The sequence below is a fragment of the Serinus canaria genome, chromosome 17, assembly GCF_022539315.1.
Source record: "Serinus canaria isolate serCan28SL12 chromosome 17, serCan2020, whole genome shotgun sequence".
NCBI lineage: Eukaryota > Metazoa > Chordata > Aves > Passeriformes > Fringillidae > Serinus > Serinus canaria.
This window is the reverse complement of record NC_066330.1, coordinates 5139547-5160406: the sequence shown is the minus strand read 5'-3', so window position 1 is coordinate 5160406 and position 20860 is coordinate 5139547. Positions and strand designations below refer to the sequence as shown.

The following is a 20860-nucleotide window of genomic DNA, read 5'->3' as shown; positions in this document are numbered from 1 at the left end:
AAGATACTGGGGGAAGGTGGCACTGAAAAAGGGAGGTGGGCTCCAGCCTGCAACTGGTGGCTGTTGGGATGGAGCAGCCCCATGTGTCCCTTTGCCGATGGCTTTGAACAGTGTAAAGTGACAGGGGCACCTGCCCGTCACCTGTGGCTGGGCTCTGCATCATCACTTGGGGAGGGATTGGGACAGTGACCTGAGAGGGGATAGGGAGGAGCAGGGTTTGCAAAGCCAGGTCTGTTTTCAGTACTGGAAGTAGAAAGGGTTAAACGCTGCATGGCAGCAAGAAGAGTGCAAACCCCACATTGCTCAATTTAGGAATGAGAAATCGATTTACCTCCAGCTCCATTCCCTCTGTGTGCCCTTAACCCAGGCTTCCTGCCCCTCTCCTCAGCTCCTTGGACCTGAGAAAACAAATGGGGTCCAATTTGCCCAGCCAGAAAGCTGCACCAGCAGCTGGGGCACAGCTGGGGGGGCAGCCCCTTGCTGGATGTATGCAGGACTCCTTAGGTCCCACTTCACCTTGATGGCCAGAGCAGTGGCTCCATCAAGGACACAGTGACACCGTGGCTGTGCCATGGTGCTCTCACCTGCTTCAGCAGTGGGTGCTTTTGCAGGAGCGTGGAGAGCTGGGCTGCAGGGTGAACTGGGCTGCAGGGTGCTCAGTCCCCAAGGAGAGGTGGTGCTGTGGGGACTGAGGGCAGCTGTGTTCACCTGGTGCCATTCTGCACAGCCCCATTTTTCTCTTGGAGGTCCTACAACATCACCCCAGCACTAGAAGTGATGCTGCTACCAGGAGTTGTGTATGTGCGTGTGAGACACATTTTCCCCGTGCCAGCTCCCTCGTGTGCCAGCATCACGCCCCCAGCGGGGGCAGTTTTACCTCCGGCTGCCGGGGCTGTGGCAGGGGCAATCCCGCAGCCACCCGCATTCCCAGCCCTGCCACCGGCCGGCACAGGCGGCCTCCCCACGCCGCGGCCCCCCGCACGCCCGGCGCCTTCGGGGCTGCGCGCACCCGGATCCGCAGCACGCCAACTGTTGGGAAGGGGAAGGGAAAAAAACCCCACCGACTCAGCCGAGAGAGGTGGGGGGGGAAGAGAGAGAGAAAGAGAGAGAGAATGACAGACTGCAATCCCCCTTGAGTGCCTAGCCTCATGAATATTAATAAGGTGGTAATTAAAATGCAGGGACACAGCAGGACGGATGCAGGCGCTGCCTTCGGAGCGCTGGGAACGGGGGGAGCGCGTCTTTCCAGGCAGGTTTTGATTCCGTTCTCTGATGAAAAGAAGAAAACGGAGCCTTCAACTTTAATCAGTTTAGAGTTTTTTTGACACGACATATCTTTAATTGCTGATATTTCTGCTCTTCTCAAACCCGGCTCCACCGACTCCAGTCTAAGCGGAGATAACGAACCACGCTGAAGTGCCGTGGATTCGTGCTGTATTTACGCCTCGACTTGTTTGCTACTTTCTTGGGGTTTCACCTCTCTGCCTGGGGTTGGAATGTACAGCCCTGCTGCCGCTTGCCTCTGCCGCCAGGTGTGAGGGTGGAAATGCAGCCCTGCACTCTGCCTAACACCCCCCTCCCAATGCCTGAATACAACAGATCATCAGGTGACTGATGGGAGAAGGTGGTTTACATCTTTAAAGCCATCTCCTCTGCCTGGCACTGGTATTTTTTTAATTCCAAAGAATTTTTCAATTTCACCCTGAGTTTCAGGATGATTCAGCCTTTTTGAATCTTCCAATTGTTTGTGAATTTACTATTCCCTCAAAACCAAACAGAGAAAATCCCCCTCAGATTTTTTTCAGTCCTAGAAAGATGAGAGTGACCAAGAAAGCAGAGCACAGTGCAAGTCCCCATCACAGCCTCCCAGCTGGTGCCTCCCTGCCAGGGTTGGAGCTGCCCATGGAAGGACAATGGGGACACTCCTGGACCATGGATGGAGGATAAAGGTTTTTGCCCCACCTTGGAGACAGTGTTACCCAGAGAACAACTGAGTTTCAGGGCATTGCTGTGATGTGTTGGTTTGTTCCTGCATCCTCCTGAGTCCAGAGGTGTGTCCCGGGAGGATATCCTGGCCTCCAGACTTAACTCCACTCCTGCAGTTCCATTTCTCCATCCCAAGCTTTGGAATTTTCTCTCCCCTGGCAACTTGTTCTTGTACCCTACCTGTGGGAGAGATGGAAAAGAAGAGCTGCAACATCTTGGACCCCTTGAGATTTTGTTTTCCAGTATTGGAGGTGTTGGTGCAATAGGGTCTTTTCCATGGTGTTTTTTCTGTAAGAATGTGGGATGACCTTATCTACCAGGGGCCTGGCTGTCCTGGGTGTCCTTGGATGTCCTGGGTGTCCTGGGCTCTGCCCATGGCAGGCTACATCTCCCTGCTGTCCTCCCCCATAGTGAGCAAGCAGCTGAAGCAGAAGAAGCTTTGGGCTTTACTGGATTTAACAGCTGGATCTATCCCCTTTTGCTCTGTTTTTCCTCACCCAAGGTAAATAATTTCCCACGTGAAGGGAATGCTGGTGAGCCTGGATGCAGGTAGGGGTTGGGAATTGAGCTGAACTCCTTGGCTGGAAGAATAGGCAATTTTGCAGGAATGCCAGCTAGGTTGGCTTTCCTTAGCCATGCTGGAGCTGTGAGATGTGAGGATGAGCTGGACACCCCATCAGGGATCCTGGCACACACAGACAGGTGCGGGAGTAGGAGGTGGGAGCCACAGGGCAGACAGCACGCATGGAAGGGGCCACCTTGAGATCAGCCAGCCTGAGGGGCTGGTGGATAAACAAAGCTTTGGGTGTTTAGTGGGGGAAAAATATTTTTCCTGTGTTGTTTTTTTCTTCTCTGCTTCTCCTCGTTCATCGTCTCCTCTCTCCTTTCCTGCAGTGCTACAACAGCTGGTTTGAGGCAGGACAAGGGGAAAGTCTAGCCAGTGTCTGAGCTCCCCTTTGCCCCAAACCTCCCACTGCTGCCATCCAGGCTGTGCTGAAAAACCTCGGGAAGTATCAGGTGTGCCCTGCAGATGGGGTGAGGGGTCTGGGGCACTGCAGGGACAGGGACAGCCATGGGCAACGGCCCTGGGCAGGTTGGGAGTGCAAAAGTCTGGGGTGGAGAGAGGGAGAAGATATCACCATGCTGTTAACAGAGGATTTCGGTGGTGAAACACAAATGGGACCTGGTGACTTGTGTGGGGAACAGAGGCTGGGCTTGGGCTCAGCTGTGAGGAGCATGGGAGGGAGGGTACAGGATGGGCCCCAGGTACTGATTCCTGGTGACACCCCCCTGGCAATCCCAGTCACCCCCGAGTCACATCCTGCTTGTGCTGGCTCGTGTCTCATCCTGCTGCCTGCAATTTCTCAATCCCTTTCACTCCTGCCAGCGTTTCCTGGCTGCTGAGGTTGCTGCAGGGCTTGTGGGACAGGCAGTGCTGGAGGGAGCTCCTAAGGCACCAGAGAATTTGGAATGGGAGTGTTTTTGCTCACCTAGGGATGGTCAGAGCCTGGCTGTGCTCTGGCTCCTGGCTGTGCCCTGCCTTCACGTCTTTCATGCCCTGACTGTTGGCTGTGTGGGGCCACAGGGGCTCTGGCCATGAATCTCCTGGTGCAGAGGGAGGGCCCACAGGTCCCCCTCACACCCATCCGGTTGCCTCCAGCCCCAGCTGCTGGGGCAGGCAGCTAAGTTAGGAATGAACTGAAGGCTTATTCCCCTCCTGTGTCCTGCCCTGAGCCCTGCACCGAGCTATGGCTCTGCAGGGATGTTTGGGAGAGCAGAGCTGGGGCTGCAGATCGTGCTCCTGCAGGGCTGAGCCAGCCTGGCTCACAGTCCCAGCCTGAGCTGTGCTTGGGTCCTGCAGAGAAAACAAACACTGAGCTCCATCCTACCCTATTTTACAGCAGAACTGCCATTTAAGGGAGGATTTGGAGAGAAGACATCTTCTTTCAGATCCTTCTTGCAACACTGGACCTCACTCTAGAGATCACCCCAGCAGCTCAGGGGTGATCCTCTGGCAGCAGCTTTCCTGCACCCGCTGGGTCCCTCTCCTCCTTCCCAGCCCCATCTCCGGAGGGGCTGTGCTTCCAGCTCTCCCGGAGCGGCTCCGGGAAGGGCAGTGTCCTCCTGCGGGACGCTTTGTGCCCTGGCACTGGAGCGGCGGGGCTGAGCCAGCCAGCGCGGGGGGTGAGCGCCGGCCGAGCCGCTGCCTCTTGGCTCCGCTCGGCGCTGGGCTGCTGAGCTTAGGATTTCTGGCCTTGGAGTCCTTCTGCATTGGCCAGGAGATTTCAAGGGGAGTTTTTGGCCGAGCAGGGAGATGCTGCAATACACCAGAAAGCTGGAGCCTCGAGGAGGCAGAGGGGGGTGGGGGGGTCAGTTTTTAGCTCTGCCACAGACTCGATGGGATAACCTTGGTCAAGGCTTTCTGCTGTGCTTGCCCTGCTGTAAAGCAGTGCCCTGTGCCCCACAGCTGTGCTGGGAAATCTGCTTGTGCTCAGAGCCTGGCTGGCAAGGGGGGAGAGTGGAGGGGATTTAGCCTAGGAGGAGCTTTCCCCCTGCGTGGTTTTTACCCAGGTGGGACCCTGCCTTTTCTCCTGCTTTCTACTCCCTGTGCTGAAGGAGAAGCTGAGTCCCAGCAGTCGGCAGAGGGCTGCCAGCTCCTGCCAGAGCTGCACTGCAGCAGGGCTGAGCCATGGATCCCTGAACCCGGGGTTCGCTCCCTGCAGACCTCACAGCTGTGGGGCTGGAGCTGCTGGTCCCACTGTGACCTGTGAGCAGCATCGTGTGGGATCACAGCTGCCACCCTCACCCAGCTCTGAGGCCCCTGGCAGGTTGCAGGCAGGGGTGTGTGTGCCCAGGGAGCACCTGTGGCTGGATCAGGAGCTGCCACGGGCCAAGCCACGGGGACCATGGTGCCGCATTTTGCCTACAGGAAGGCAGGATACCTCCGAGGGAACCCAGGAAGGTTATTGCAGCAGTGTAAGTTTGGGGCTGAGACCACCACTCGCCACAGGGCCCTGGCACCGTGCATCCCTTCCCCTCCATCATCCTGTGGGCAGCCCTCAAGGGACACGGCAGGGCAGGGACCCGGACCAGGGGTCCCGGGTGATGGGGAGAGGTCTGGGCTCTCCACTCCTTCTCTCCAGGGCACGCAATGGTTAAATTCCTTTCCAGCTGAGCTGGCAAGCAGAGCCCAAGCATATTAGTCAGATCCCTGTAGGGGGTGGGGAGGAGGAAGGAGAGAGCAGCGAGGAGGGGCCGGAGCGAGCCGAGCCGAGCTATTCTCCGGGGCGCGAGTGCAGGGAGGCAGGCGCAGCAGGGCTGCTGCTTCCCAGAAACTTGATTATTTTTAACCCAGGAAGAAGAAAGGAAGGAAGGGGGGGGGAAGGAGGAGGAGGGGGTAAATCTGGAGGAACTGGAAAACAGGCAGTTGGCATTTGCAGGCAGCTTTGCAGAGGGGAGGGATGGAGAGCGGGAAGGTGAGCGAGGGTCGTGGTGTGGCACAGGGGTGCCAGGGCTGCCCATGTGCCTCCCGCACGGCCCCGGCTCTGGCGCGGTGCTCAGGACAGGACAGGACAGGATGCAGAGCCGTGCCAGGTCCTGCTGATGGTGTCCCTGCTGCGGCCAGGGAGCTCCGGCTGCCCCGTGCCTTCTCCTCCGGCCTCTGCCGGAACACGGCTCTGCCCCGGCCGGCCCGGGAGCAGAATGGGGCCGGCTTCCCTCCCACCATCCGCTCACACACAGACAGCACAGCACAGCATAGCACGGCACAGCACAGCACAGCATAGCACAGCACAGCACAGCACAGCACAGCACAGCACAGCACTGCACAACACAGCACAGCACAGCACATCACAGCACGGCATGGCACAGCACAGCGCAGCACAGCACTGCACAGCACGGCACAGCATGGCACAGCATGGCACAGAATGGCACAGCACAGCACGGCACAGCACGGCACGGCATGGCACAGCACGGCACGGCATGGCACAGCACAGCACTGCACAGCACGGCACAGCATAGCATGGCACTGCACAGCACAACACGGCATGGCACAGCACAGCACAGCACAGCACAGCACAGCACAGCACAGCACAGCACAGCAGTGCATCTACACCGGCGGTTGTGGCTTCACGGATCCCTCCTCTCCCTGCTGCCAGGAACTGTGGCCGTTTCAGACAGCTGGGGACACACAGGGGTCCCTGTGGGGCCCTGACTGTGGGCACATGTTGGTGGCTTCATGGGCTGCTGTGGGGCCCTGCATCTCTCTGCAGGGCTGAGCCTTGCAGGGGCTCTCTGGGGAGCTGGGGCTCCCCTTGCTCTGGAGGCTCAGGCTGCCTGAGGGAGGAATGCTGGAAGTGTCATGGAGGAGAAGGCAAGGCCTTGTTTTCTTGCATGTCCTTCCTAGGCTTCAGTCTGGCATTGGAGACAGGCACAGAGGCCTCAGTGGCAGCCCGGTGGCAGTCCCGGTGCATTTCATGGCTGTGCCTACTCAGGTCCTTGGGAAAACATTCCCTCAAGCCCACAAGTCAGTCACAGGTCTGGGTCAGGGTGGGCTGCCAAAATCTCCTTGTGAAGGTCAAACAAAGCCCAGGCTCACAAGGAGAAGACCTGCCACTGCTCATATCACATATTTGTTTCACTGCAGCCCCCACATGTGTTGGAAGCTCAGTGTCCTCCATGGCTGGAGCATTACCAGCCCTGGCTGTGGGGCTTTGCTGGAGCTGGACACCCCATCTTGTGATGCAGAAGCCTTGAGGGAGCTGAGCACCACGGCATTGGGAGCTGAGGACACCACTGAGATGGGACGTGAGCAATGGGCAGAGCTGGCCTTCCCTTCCTCTGACCCTGGGAGCCCTGCAGTGGGAAATGGCATCATCTCCACACACACACCATGGCCAGCCAAGGGAACAAGGGGACGAGTCCCTCCCCAGGCAGGTTTTGCCACCCTGGCCCTTTGAGGGACCAGGGTGGCAAAACCTGTCATCTCCTCTGATCTGCCAGATCACAACTGAAGCTGATTTTATCCACACAGCAACATCACTACCACGTACCCAGGGGAGAAAAAGTCCTTGATTTAGCAGACATGACCAGAGCTGGCCAGAAAATGGATATTGTTCCTCAAAGGCAGCGAGGGACAAGGACAAACAGCTGAGTTGAGCCAGTTTGGGGTCAGGCGTTGCTCACAGTACAACCCTCGCTGGCAGAGCATGCTGACTGCTGGGGTTTGCTACAAAAATGCCTTCTGACAAAGGTGTACCTGCACTGAGGGGCCCAAGTGGAGCTCACCAAGGATATATGCCATGGTTTAGACCCCAGGGCAAAGTCACCCCATCCCAACTGAGCAAGCTGAAGCTGGGGAGCTTCCCTGTTGCCAGGCTGGATTGCTAGTGAGGAAATCATGTCCAACCTGCTGGGTATTCCCTCGAGCCTCCTTTCCAAGCATTAAAAGTGCTAATTAAACCAGAGCTGTGCTCCAGTGTCTGGAGGGATCGGCTGCCTTTCCCAGCAGATGGGCCAAGAGCCTCTGCAGGGACGGTCCCTGGTGCCATCCAGCAGTGGAGAGGTCACTTGGCCATGCTGCTTGGTGCTCCCAAATTTAGGAGATGGGTGGCACAGCCCTGGAGCTGGGGATGCTTCCAAAGGGCCTCATCTGCAGGGCAGACCCCTGGACAGCTGAGTGGGATCATCACCGCCCCCAAACCCATGGAAGTGATTGAGACAGGGCACTCAAATTCTCCTTCTCACCTCTTCCCCTCTGAGGTATTTGGAGCTGGCTGGCACCACAGGGCTGGGGGGGCAGTGGCTGGTGTTTCCAGAGGGAGGCAGGAATTCCTGACTCACAGCCAGTTCTGGGTGTTAATTCCCTCCTGGGAGTCTCAGCCACATCCCAGAGCTGCAGACAGCACAAAAACCCCTCAGAAGGCAAAGGGTTCCAGAGGGGAAAGGGTAACTCCTCTAGCAGTGGGTGGGGAGGCAGGATGGAGGAGAGGACAGAAGGGTTGATTTTTATTCCTGTGAATTTGCAGGAGTGACCTCCCATGATTTTCTGAGACCCAAAGGAGCTGAGGAGCTACAGGAGCAGTGTACATTGGGGTGCCCAGCTCTGGATTCACATCCCTGCTGCTTGGAGAAGGTGTGTGCATCCCCTGGACTCTGGGGTGAGCCAAGGTGTCCCTCTGACCATCAGTTGTCTGTCTGGGGAGCAGCTCCACGGGCACTCATGGCCAAATGCTGCCAGCTGGGGAGCTGCCCCTCCACTGGGACACCCCGACCTCCCTCCCAGGGGGACCTGCCATGCCCTCAGACCTGTACCCTGGGCTTGCAGGGAGAGTTGAACCCAACAGCTGCACCCCAAAAGCAGCCAAACACCCGGGGCTGGCTCAGGAATTGTTTGCACCCGTGGCCTCCTCCAGAGCCGCTGCTGGGGGGGCACCTGGGGCTGGGGCTGGCGGGGGGCGCGGGCGATGGAGGAGCCTCCGAAGAGCCCCTTGTGCTGGAGGGAGCCCAGCTAACCGCCGGCAGGGTATTTTTTTTCTCCCTCGCTCTTTGTTAAGCTCCCTTTCAGCTGAAATGGCAATGCCTGGGTGTTCTGAGCTGACAATAATTGCTGCAGTCTAGACACTGTCTGGTATGAGGCACGGGGAATCAAAGAGGCCCCTTCTCTCACTGCGACTTTCACACATGCTCCCTCGCTCTGGCTCCTTCCTTCTCCCTCTCCCATGTTCCCTTGGTCTTTGCCTTCCTTTTTTTTCCCCCCCTTGTTCCCCTCTATCTGCCTCTCGCCGAGATGGAGGAGAAGCGTCAGCATCTTCCCCCCCACGCTCTCCCTCTCTGCCGTCTGTTCCTCTCTCCCGCTCCCCCTCTCCCTCGCTCCTTCTCTCATCTGTCTCCTCTCTCCTTCCTCCACTCTTACCTTTATGCTATTCCCTTCCTCCCAAAGTTAGCAGAGAAGCAGGAGGGAGGGCTGGCAGTGCCGGCGTTTAACTCTTTCCTCACCCTCTCGTAGGTTCTCCTCCCCATCCCAGCCCCTTGCTGGGGTCCAGGGTGGCTCTGCTGTTTTGGGGTGCTGGGCTCCTCTCTGGGCTGAGGCATTGGTCCTAGGGGGGGTTGAGGGGAGGTTGTCAGGGCTGGGCTGGGTCAGATGAGGCCTGGTCAGGGCACAGGGGGCTGGACCTTGATCCAAGGGGATCACCTTTGCTCTCTTTTTGCCTTCCCCACACCACAGGTGTCTCTGGCTGCAAGGGAGCCCATTCTTGGGACACAGATTGTTCCTTCAAGTGCTCCAGAAAGCCAAAGGGTTTTTTTTCCCACCCACTCCAGACCTCAGCAGAGCTTGCTGTGCTTCTGGGAGACTGATCCCAGCTCACACATCCTCACAGCAATGCTCTGCCTCAGGCTGAACTCAGCTGCCCTGGCACTGCCCCGTGCCCTCTGCAGGCTCCAGTCAGGCCACGTCCCTCTGGCACTTCCATGGGATCCCATGTGGTCAGTTCCAGCCATGTTCAGGAATTAGGCTTTTCTGCTACAATGTATTAACAGATCATTTCCACCTCAGCCCTGGACTTGTATTAACCTCTGATCCCTGTGCAGAAGACCCATTTTCTATAAAGTCCAACAAACCCTGTCAAGTTTTAGCTCATGTGAGATCTTATTGCAGAGAACAGACCATAGGTGGGGAAACTGAGGCAAGAGACAGTGAACAAATTGGGTCAGTCTGCTGAGGTCAAATCTGCCACGGGGCCACACAATCCCCAAATTTGGGATGGACCCAAATTTGTCCATCCATGGACACAAGTGAGCAGCTCTCCTGTGACCTCCAGCATCTCACCTCCAGCCGTGCTGCTGCTTACCATGGAAAAGTCACATTAGGAAAGTATGTGATGTATTTTTAACTGTCTATAATGCAATTTAACAGCTGGAAAGGAGGAAGAACTCCAGCCCCATGCAATCCAACAGATCTCTGCTGTCTGCAAGCGAGGGCTCTGTGGACTCAGGGGTTTTGGTATGGTTGAAGACCTTGTTTGGGAAAAGGGCAGGAAACAACCTCATCCTCGAGATGGGCTCTGACTCATGAAAGGCAACGTGTGCAGGATGGAGGTGAGAGCACTCAGCAGCTCCCAGGGTGACACGCCTGTCCCCAGAAGTCACCATGCTGAGTGCTGTGGCCAGGCTCAATTCCCCAAAGAGCTCAGTCTCTTGGCAGTGCTTTGGCTTTGGGATTCTTTGCATGCTCTGGCAACGGGGCTGCAGGGGAAGGTTCTGGGATCCCTCTGCACTGGAGGCATTCACCACAGGACATATTTTCCCCTGCCATTCCCAGTCCCAGGTTCCTGCCCTGCTCTTAGGGCTGGATGTGCTGTGGAGGTGGGTGCTGCCAGACTGCATCATCCCACTCCTCCCCCAGGATGGGAGGGGTGTGTGCCCCCCCTGCTGCTCTTCCAGCCAGCCCCCAACACCTTCTGCAGTGCATGGAGGGAGCCCAGCAGGGCTGTGGTGTGAGCAGGATGCTGTGCCCAGGATCTGATGCATCTCCTGCCTTCCCTGCCCACATCCCATGGGAGCCTCTGCCTCCAGTGCACTGAGACCCTGCCTGTGAGGGGTAGAATGATCAATATTTGTGTTCCTCCATGCCAGCCAAGTGGAAGTGCTCCTGCTGCCAGTAATGGGTCTGTAATGGGGCTGAGCTCTAATGGGGATCCTCTATGGTGTGGTGGCTCTTTGGGCAACCACAGTAGGGTTTATCTGGGGTATTGGGGTTGGTTTGCTGCCTCCAAGCAGCTGGGTGCCAAAAGGGAGTGAGTTTGTTGCTGTCACTGGCATTAGTCCCCAGTGCTTCTCCTTGGAGGAATTCTCCCCCACAACGGTCCCCAATACTAAGAGGAAGAGAGTGAGACCCATCTTCAGCCTCATCCCAGGGGACACCCCAGGGCAAAGTTCCTGATTTTCCCCAGAGCAGTGTTTGGGAGCTGGAAGCTGCTGGCAGCTGGTTCCTATATCCAGGCTTTTACACACACACTGAAAAATGAGCAATGGGATGGCCCAGCAGGGAGGAGGCTCAGTGAGGGGGGTCTCTGGTGAGCATTGGAGGATGTAGGACCTAGGGATGCTCAGGGATGCTGCCATTTGCTCACCTTTTTGTGGGGGAAGTTGTGAACTCAGATGGAGACTCCTTGGGCTGGGGCAGAGCATTGCTGGGCTTAGGAAGGGCTGGGAGAGGGAAAGAAGCAGAAACACAGGCACAGGGAAGGGAAACAACTCGGTGAAGGTCATCTCTGGGCCAGTGGCACAACCAAGAATAAAATCCAGGTGTGCTGAATTGGTCCTTGGGTTGTATTCATGCGTGTGGTTGCATTAACACTGCTGTCCCTGAGCAGGGGCCAGTACTAGAAATAGTTTCCCAAAGCCACTGGTGCCCTCCAGAGAGGCACAGTGCAGGCTGTGGGGCTGGGAGAAGGAGAGGTCTGCATGTTTGGGGTCCCTTTTCCCCTAGAGCATCTTCCAATCCTGGCTGTGTGGAATGGGGAATGCTGTTGGATGCTGGCTGATAAGGCAGAGTGGTTAAAATCACTGCCTTTATTTGGAAGCTTATCTCCAAATCCTAATGAAAACACAGAGGGAAGCTGGGGACAGCAGAGGGGGAGGACTCACACCCCGGCGTGGTGGGGACCCAGCTGGGCCAGGCTGAGCAGGGCCACCTGGTGGGGTTTGGAGTCTGGGGCTTTAAAGGCTTTGGGACAAAACCCAAAGGCACAACCATGAGTCCCACACCAAAGAGGGAGAGCCTGCAGGGGCAGCTGCAGCCCCACTCTGAGAGCCCTGAATTTGGGATTCCTCCAGAGTTTTTTTTTTTTTTTTTTAATTAGGGGCTCAATGAGGAAGAAAAAGCTTGAAACCAAGGAAACAAGGGAGACAGAAAGGGAAATGTCGGCTCCTGCAAGACAGAGTGAGCTGGCTCCAGCACCCTGGGGTGAGGCTGGGTGCCTCCCCTGCTGCCCTGACCACTCCTCCGTGGCTGTGGTGCAAAAAGGTGACCAAGTTGAGATGCAATGAGGAAATGAGAAGGTGAAAGGAGGGCTTGTGCAGGGAGGGATGAAAGGCTTTGCCCTGGAGAGTGCTGAGCTGCTCAGGAGAATTCGTTTTGGTGCAAAAGGGATGATGGAGGAGGTGAGCAGAGTTTTTTCAGGGTATGCTCTAGAGCAGACAGCAGCTATGGTGGGCTCAGCAATCTGAGCTGGACTTCCCAGACACCAAAATAATATTCCCAGACCAAAAGTTATGAGGTAGAAGGGCTGGGAAAGCTGGGGATGAGACATGTGCATGTGTGTGGATGCAGCCGTGGCTGTGCCAAGCCCCATAAATCACAGCAGCGCGGCCTGAGCCTCCATCGGAGGAAATTCTTCCTTGCCAGATTCGAACATTTCCCCTCAACAGCCTCAGCTTTCCCCTCCAAGCAGCAGAGATGAGGGATCCTGATGATGGCAAGTGCAAAGGGTTTCTGGGAGCATCCCGAAGGAAGAGTTCTGTGCCCCACACCCAGGGCCATCGGCAGAGCCCGGTTCTGCCCCGCCTTGGGGCTGGTCCGGAGCAGCGCTGAGGCTCTGGGGGTGCTCACCACCAGCGCCCCATCCCGTGCTCTCCTTCCCCCATCCACGGCCGGCCGGGCCCAGCTTTGCTGTGCTGGGGGAGCGTAAGTTGATATTTTCCTGCTCGTCCCCAGAGGGTTTTTTCCATTACACAGGCAGAGCGGAGCGGAGCGGAGCTGCCTGCTCGCCCGCTCGCCCGGCTCCCCCGCCTGCAACCTCTGGCACCGCTTTTCCAGCGGCACATTGTGCAAATGTAACCTTTCAGCGAGCCACTCCTACGGCAGGAAGCCGGGGGGCTCCGCTCCTGCCAGGAACGCAGCCGGCGCGGAGCTGGAAGGCAGCCCGTTAATCAGAGCCGGCTGACAGCGGAGCGCACAGCCTGGGCAACAGATTTCTGCTCCCTCTCCCTCGTTCGCGCTGCCTCGCCTTCCCGCTCCCGCTCGCTGCCGCTCGGCTACACGGTCTGCCCTGCCATCCCGCCTGCCTCCCCATCCTCATCCTCATCCTCCGCTTCCTCTCCATCCTCATCCTCCGCTTCCTCTCCATCCTCATCCTCTGCTTCCGGCCTTTCCTCATCCTCCGCTTCCTCTCCATGCTCATCCTCCCCTTCCTCTCCATCCTCATCCTCTCCATCCTCATCCTCTGCTTCCTCCCCTTCCTCATCCTCCGGTTTCTCACGGTGCCAGCTGGGCTCCTGCACTCGCCTTCCCTACCCGTCCCGAGCAAGAGCTGCCCGTGGCTCTTGCCAGGAAACCTTTTGGAATGCAGGTGGGGACCCGTCCCAGTCGCCACCGTGAGGAGGGACCGCTGTGACAGCCGCAGCCAGGCCGAGGTGAAGCACACACTGGAGCACCGTGCCCAGGGATGCTGTGCCAGAGGGTGGGACCCCTGTGTGGCTGCAGTGCCCCCCAGCACCTTGCACAGGGTCCCCCAGTGACCCACCCAGCCAGGGGCTCCCTGTGACACCCCAGTCAGGGCTGTGCCCCTGGGGCTGGGTCTCAGTCCTTTTTCTCTCTCTTTGAGGCACCCACCTCCTGCCTGCTCCAAATAAATGTTTTATTTCTTGTGCTGGCAGCAAACACATCGGGGGGGCTCTGTCTGCACCCACACACCAGCACACCCATGCTAGCACTGGCAGCCCCTGCCCCTCAGGAAGGTTTTTCCTCAGCTCATTGCCCCTGGCTTGTGGCAGCCCCATGGGTCCAATGTGGTGTCTGGGATGTGCAGGGCAGGAGCCTCCCCCTGGGAAGAGGGACTGGGGGGAGCCAGGCTGTCCCTTCCAACCCCCATGGCTGTGTCCTCACTGGGGAGGGCTGGGCTGGGTTGAGGTGGTTGCATTGGCCAAGGCAATGGCTGGTGGGGCCAGTTTGGGTGGTGTTCCCCAGGTGCCAAACACACCTTCATGCCCAGGTAAAGTCCAGTGAGGAGGAAAAGGCAGAAGAAATCCCATCACCATCTGTGCAACAAGCTCCCTTGTGCACCCTCACTTTGGGCTTGCCAGAAGTAAAAGGGCACCAAAAATGGTCACATCTAGCCCTGTTCTTCCGCAGTTCCTCCTGCCCCTGCAAGATCAACACTGAGTGTTTTTCTCCTCCAGTGAGGTTCTGCTGGAAGCACCAGTCCTTCAGACAGGGACTGCTGCACAATGCTGTGACTTTGGGGCAAAGATTCATCTCCTCCTAATTGCATAAAAAACACCAGTCTAAGCATTGTGTGTGTTCTGAGCTCACAGGCATGGCCGAGCAGAGATGCAGGGGGCATTTTTATCTGCTCCTGGAAGTGGGTTTGCTTTGCTGAGGATGAAAGGTTTGATTTTTGGAGCAGTTGAGCTGGCATGGGCTGGGTTGTGGGTTCAAGGGCTCTTCCAAGTGCCCTCAGCCTCATCACCAGCCCAGCCACTGCAACTCCCTGCATTTATTTTTCATGTCTGATTTCTTCCAGTGTTTGAAACACAAAATGTGCTGCATTGTAGCATCTGTTTTTGTGGTATTTCCAGCCCAGCTGGAAGCAGGAGGCACTCAAAATTCAGAGATGGAAAAAAAAAAAGGATCTGGTGAGATTTTGTCTTCCTGCCAAACTCACCAAACCCGGGATGCCAGGAGAGCCCTGCTGTGGGTGCACCATCCCAGGTCCTCAACTCTTCCATCCTTTTCTGGTTGTCTGCTCTTTGCTCATCCCAAACCATCCTCTCATTCCCAAATCACTTTCAGGACGCTGCACAAAGCCTGACCCTGCTGTCGGAGCTGTGGACGGGCAGATAATACAGTGGCTGAATTTATTTCACCTTTTCCTCTGGTTGCGAATTGTCCGGGAGCAGATGGCGATTTTCTCAAGTGTATCCGTTATTCGAAGTCACTCACTGAGACAGAGATGGCTCAAACAAATCCCAGGCCCCCTGCAAAGCCATCATTTGGTCTTTCCATCTGCCCAGCCGCCGCTGTCGGCGTGGGCTCGGCGTCCGCCCGCGCGCCGGAGGGAAGCGGGGAGCCTGGAGAGCCCGTGGATGTGGTCAGCCCCGCTGTCTGCACCTCTCTCCCACTTCATCTCTATGGAATGCTGAGCTCCGGAGGGTGGCAGGAGTGGCTGGGATCCACATCCCACCTTTACTGGGGTTTGGGAGGTTTGGGGCCGCGCTGTCTCGCTCGCGCGGTGCCTTCCTGTGCAGTGACAGGGTGAGGGGAGCTCACTGGGACAGTGGCCAGCTGCAAACTGGGAAGTTGCATCTCAGGAGAAGATGCCAGAGGCTGTTTCTGCTGCACATCCCTTCCTGGCCCCGGAGGAAATGGCTGTTTTTGGGGTGGTGAAACACTGAAACAGCCCCAGGAAACCTGAGACCTGATGTGTGCGGTGTCCCTGCGGCACAGGCTGGTGTCACAGCCAGGGCTGGAGGTGCTGAGGGTTTGTGTGTGCAGGGATGTGTCCAGCTCTGGGTGATGCATATGGAGAGGGGACCTGCAAAAGCAGCCTGAGGATGACTGTAGATGGCCAGAGCCCTCCTTGTGTTGGTGGCACCCTCTTGGAGAAGCCTGGGCAGGGCTGCGAGGGATGGGCTTGGGCTGGTGGCTTCTGCCAACCTCCTGCAGTACCTCCCAGGATATCTGTGTGCCTGGGGCTCTGCTCTGGGTGTTGGTAGATTGGGAAGGGGCCAGGTGCAGGCTTTGATCCATCCCCAGGATAATCCCCACCCCAAAACCCCAACAGTGTAATTGTCAACATGAAGACAACTGGGGAGAAACACATGAATTCTCAAGCTCACTCTCAGCCCAGCAGTCAGTCCCTGGAGCTGGGGCTCCAACTTCCCCACCCAGAGAGGGGCTGAGCCAGAGAAATGCTCCCGCAGCGATCTGCTCCCTCCTCCTGGCTGCATTTCTTTTTTTTTTTTTTTTTTTACTTTCCACATCTTTCTAATTCCCTTCCCAGCAGAGCTGCAGAGGTGGCCAGAGGGGACTCGGTGTCCTCTCACAGGGATACCAGGGCCATGCAGAGGGCACTGGGGGGGCTGTGAAGGGTTTTCAAAGGGTGAAACACTTTGAAATGCAGTTTCCTCTCCCCTCTTCACCTCCCCCCGGGCTAAACAAATACCCCCCGGCTGGGAGATGCCTCCCGCATCCCGCAGGCTTTTGTTCCCAGGCTTTTGTCTGGGGCTGGGAAAGGGGCCAGGATCCCTCAGCCTCCCCAGGGACATACATGCAGACAGGGTCTTGCCTGCTTGGGATGTTGAGAGGCAGGCAGGAGGTGAGAGCTGCCTGTGCCCGCTGCCACAGGGCTTGGGGACATCCCGTGAGCCATCCTGGTGTCCCTTAGTGGCCTCCAGCTGTTGTCCCCCTTGCCTGTCACATCACTGGCACTTTCTGCCTGTCCCTGGACTCTACTCATGGGACAGGTCCTGGTCCATCCTGTGCCCACAGTGTCCCCTCTTGTCATCCTGCCACCAGCACACGCTGCAGGCTCTGTGCATGGGCTGTGCCACCAGCTCATGCCCTCCTGAGGACACCCCAGATGCCAGTTCAGAGCCACCACCCGTGGCACCTTCCAGCAGAGGGTCACCGACTCCATCCCCATCACAGGGACCTTACAGAAGCTCAAGCAAAAATTATGTGGGTTTTACAGTGACCTCTGGCCCTCAGGAACCCATCACCTGGCTTTTCATTTACATCCCAAAAGCCACTTTAATTACAGCTCGGGGAGGGATCACTTCAAGGAGCTGCTTTTTGGGGCAAAATGCTGATGGGAAAAAATCTTATGAACAGCCAAACAACCCTGAAGGGACCACGGAGACTCGAGAGCCAGCCTCAAGCCTGTCCCTGCCAGTGACAAGAAACACCTTGATGAACTCTAAGCAAAGGTGAGACTCCAAACAAACCCTTTGCAACCAAACCCTCTGGAAACCAAACCTCTTCTTTGCCCCGGGGCAAAGTGTTTCTCCGGTGACTAAATTTGGAAAAAAACAGGATTGTTTGAAACGTCCCCTGTTGTTCCTGCCTCCCGCCAGGAATTACAAAAAAGAAAATAAATACCCGATTTTTTTATTGAAACTTTGAAAGTTCCCCTGGGAAGAGCAGACACCGTTTGCCCCAGCCCAGTCCCTCCGTGCTCCGGTCCCTGCGGGGCCGGGCAGCCGGCGCTGCTCTCCGGCCAGCTGCAGCCAGAGATGTGCTGAGCCTTTCCAGACAACAAAAGCTCTCTGGCTGCCTGATTTCCCTCTGCCTTATCTCCCTCCGCGATAGCCAGGTTATCGGGAAATGGAAAAGGGCGCAGGACAGCCTGACCCCAATCCCTGGGGGACAGGAGATGGTGGCGGGTGGGGGGGCGAAGCTTTGCATGGGCGGGGGGCTGTCAGCACTCAGGGGTCCCATCCTTTTTCTCCTACTGACACCTTCCTTGCTTGAGGTGGGAAGAGCAAAACCTCTTCGGGGAGCAGCTTTGGAGCGTGGGTGAGCACCGGGAGCTCCGGTCCCCTCCTGGACCCAGCCGGGGGCAGCGGCGGGGGCTGAGCCCCGGCGGGGTGGGCGGAGGAGCTGCGGGGCTGGGCGGTGGGAGAGCAGCCCCAGCACCGCGCTTGTCACCCAGACAAGAGATCAATAACTAATTTCACTGCAGCAGCAGCGCCGGGTTTTTTCCAATAATTGTGAGCCGGCGGTGGGGAATGAGGCTCTCAGCACCGCTCCACACCAGCCTGCACCCGATCAATCGCCACACCGCTGGGGCAGCAGGAAAACTAATTTTTCTCCTTTTCTTCCCTCTCCTCCCTTCTCTCCTTCCTTATCCCACTCCATTCCCTCCTCCTCCTGCTGTGGCGCTGCCTGAGCTAAGGGCTGTGTCCCCACGCCGGGTGGGATGTGAGCTTGGGCTTTCCCGAGCTGGCCCCACGGTGCTGGGGACAACGGCTGAGCCTCCTGTGCTGCCTCAACAGCCCGGAGCACTTTGGTCCCTGTCACCCACGGGCTGGACCCGGCTCCTTGTGCAGAGCACCGGCCCCAACAGCTTGGGTGAAGGTGGCAGAGGTGAGATTTCTCCTCTCCTTGTGGGATAAGGGGCTCCTAGGGATGCTTTGGCTGCTGTGTTGTGACTTTTGGTGGCCTGTTGGTGCCTTTGTGTGGTCCAAATGTGACTCTTACATTTTATGGCCTTTTTTCCCCTGGGTTTTTATTCCCTGAGTGATTGGTTTGTTCCAGGTCAAGGATCCTACCGAGTTTCTCCTGTCACTATCCTTTATCCCTTCTGCCTCTGCAACCCGGCAGTGCCTCAGTTTCCCTCTATATCTATGGCAGAGGGGGCTGAGAACATCCCTTCCTGCTCCTTCCCATGCTGTTATGAGCCACCAGGAGTCCCAGGCAGAAGGTGTTGCTGGTTCCCAGCTCACAGGGTAGTGTGTGGTTTTGGGGTCCCCAGGACCATGGAGTCCCACAATCCCTGTGTCTGTGAGGTGGAGAGAGGGGTGCTGCATACTTAGTATCTCCCTGGGACTGAGAGATGCTCCAAGGTGGGGTCTGGAGGCACCTCTGGATTTCTTCAGCACCTCCAATGGGCTGTGTATGAGGTGCTTGGGTGGGGCAGGGAGGAAGACTCAGCTGTGAGTCTGTCACTGCAGCACCTTCCAAGCCCATCCAAGACCTGTACACCCCAATGAAGGTGGCAGCAGTGCAGCCCCTTGTTCTTTTCCCCTATTTAAGAGCCCTCTCACTGATTCCTGGGGAACATCCCCATGAATTAAAGACTGCCTTTGCTGTGGAGCACTGAGAGCTGCCTGCATAATTTCAAAGTTTTATGACTTGCCTTGCAGGCTCCTATTGATTGGGGTCCTCTCTGGCTGATGGAGCTTTTAGTATGGCCTGGACTGGGCAAGCAAGGCTGGAATCTCAGCCTGTCCAGATTAGCTAAAGCACAGCTTAAAACCTCTGTGGCATGAGCTGCTCCTGGGAGAGTCTCCATGTGCATGAGTCCACACCAGAGCTGTTTGCACTTTGAGGTGCTTTTTGCTTCTCAGGACTCCCCATGGGCCATGCCACATCCCACATGGGGTTTAACCTGGAGAATTATTTTGCTGTGTGGGTTTGACGTGGCCTTAGGAGTTGGAGTGAGGGCATCTTGAGGGGTTTCTGTCCTGCTGAGGCACCAGGCACTGCTCACTGCCCACTGGGGCAGAGGGATGCTCGTGGGATTTGGAGTTTCTGTGCAGCACCCACTGCTGGGTGCCAGCAGCAGCTTCCCCATGGGTCACACTGTGCGGGCACAGACACACATGGGCGGCAAGGAAACCAGGAGCATCTCTCCACAGATGTCATCTGCCCTGTGGCTTGGAGAGGAGCTGGCATCACCTTCACTTTCAAGCTCTCCCTGCTACAGCTGGAGCCTGTGGGGCTTCAAGAGCCATGGCACAGCCAGGGAGGGCCACAGACCCTCCTTGGTGCTGAGAGGGGGGTGGGTGCACCCCCAGCCCAAGCACACCCACACCTGCCATGCCACCACTTTCTCTGGGTGCCACACTCAACTGGGGCCTTTGCCCCTCCACCCCATGCACAGAGCTGGGGCTGCTGGCCAGGAACCCCTTCCCAGTGGCTGTCTGACCTCAGAGAATGCACAGGAGTGGCGGCGAGTGTGGCCAACCTATAACTCTGCAGCCACAGAATTGGCTACTTCCAGCCTCTCCCAATGTTTTTGTCCTTGGGGGGCCCCTGCTCTCACTCCCTGTTCCCCCAAGCCCAGGGGGCCAGTGCATGGCTGGGCTGGAGTTTGGGACAGCAGGAGGGAGGTGGTGGGAGACCCCCTGGCTCCTTTAAGAAACCCACAACCAGCTCCAGAAATCAGCTCAAGGTCACAGCGGGAACCTGCGGACTTGGCAGCAGCCAGCAAGGGAGGAGGGATGGAGGGAGGGAGGGAGGGAAGCAGCCCGAGATCAAAATGAAATCACAGCCAGGGAGAGGGGCTGGCTGGCAGCACAGCAGAGGCAGGAGGGAAGGTGGGGAGCAGCTGAGCAGGATTGCAGGGGAGTCCCACCCGTGGGTGTCCCCCCAGGATTGCTGCAGCCCCAGCCCCAGCACAGAACTTTGAAGCTTCCCTGTGCCCCCCAGCTCAGAGCCCCGTGCCCTCTGCAGCTCCAGCCAATGTGCCCATGGTGATTCAAGCCAAGGAAAGTCCCTCTGTCCCCGGGAGCCACCCTGGGAATGCTGGAGCCACTTCCCTCCCACGGGACTTCCTGGGCTCCACAGGAGGTTTTCCAGCTCCAAGAGGAGCAGAGCAGGAGGAAGCTGCTGGCTGGGAGAGTTGTATCCTGCAGCTCATGGCATGGTCCATTCCCAAACTTTTACCTTATTTTCTTTTAAAGCAGCAGCTCCCCGAGTCCTGTGATCACTGCCGAGTCTCTGCCTTCTTTTTGGGCAGGAGAACCTTTGGACCCACCCTCACCAGAGACCACAGTGGACAAAACCAAGTCTTTAAAGGCTCAAGGTGGTTAATGCAAATTAATTAAAAGCTCACATGATTTTATTTTATTTTTTTTAAATTTGCTATTTAAATGAACCTCACAATTCTGGGTGTTCACTTGCCCTCTGGACAAGTAAAGCGGGGTGAAGTGAAGGCACCAGGGATGAAGATGAACACTGTTGGAGGGGAGATGCTCACAGCAAGGTTAGCACATCCCTTCACAGCCTTGGGACCTGATCCTGTCCCAAGGCCACACAGGGAGCCCCTGGCTGAACCCATTGTGGGGTCTGGGGCCACAGGCAGGGGCTCAGGCAGTCCCAACCCAGGCTGAGGTTGAGCTGTGGCTCCAAAGCTGCTCATTTTGGGCT

The 20860-nt window shown here is 57.2% G+C and overlaps 1 long non-coding RNA gene across 8 annotated transcripts in view; it reads left to right on the top strand.

The window, feature by feature from the left end:
- Positions 1-20555, top strand: part of LOC127060215 (uncharacterized) — a 99252-nt gene extending 78697 nt beyond the window's left edge. For 7 of the 8 annotated variants that reach the window (XR_007778961.1, XR_007778962.1, XR_007778965.1 and 4 more), the window contains 2 exons: positions 8013-8119; positions 16820-20555. This is a non-coding gene — a long non-coding RNA (uncharacterized LOC127060215). The remainder of the gene's footprint in view (positions 1-8012; positions 8120-16819) is intronic. The other variant, XR_007778963.1, reaches the window with a different exon arrangement.
- The last annotated feature ends 305 nt before the right edge of the window (positions 20556-20860 follow it).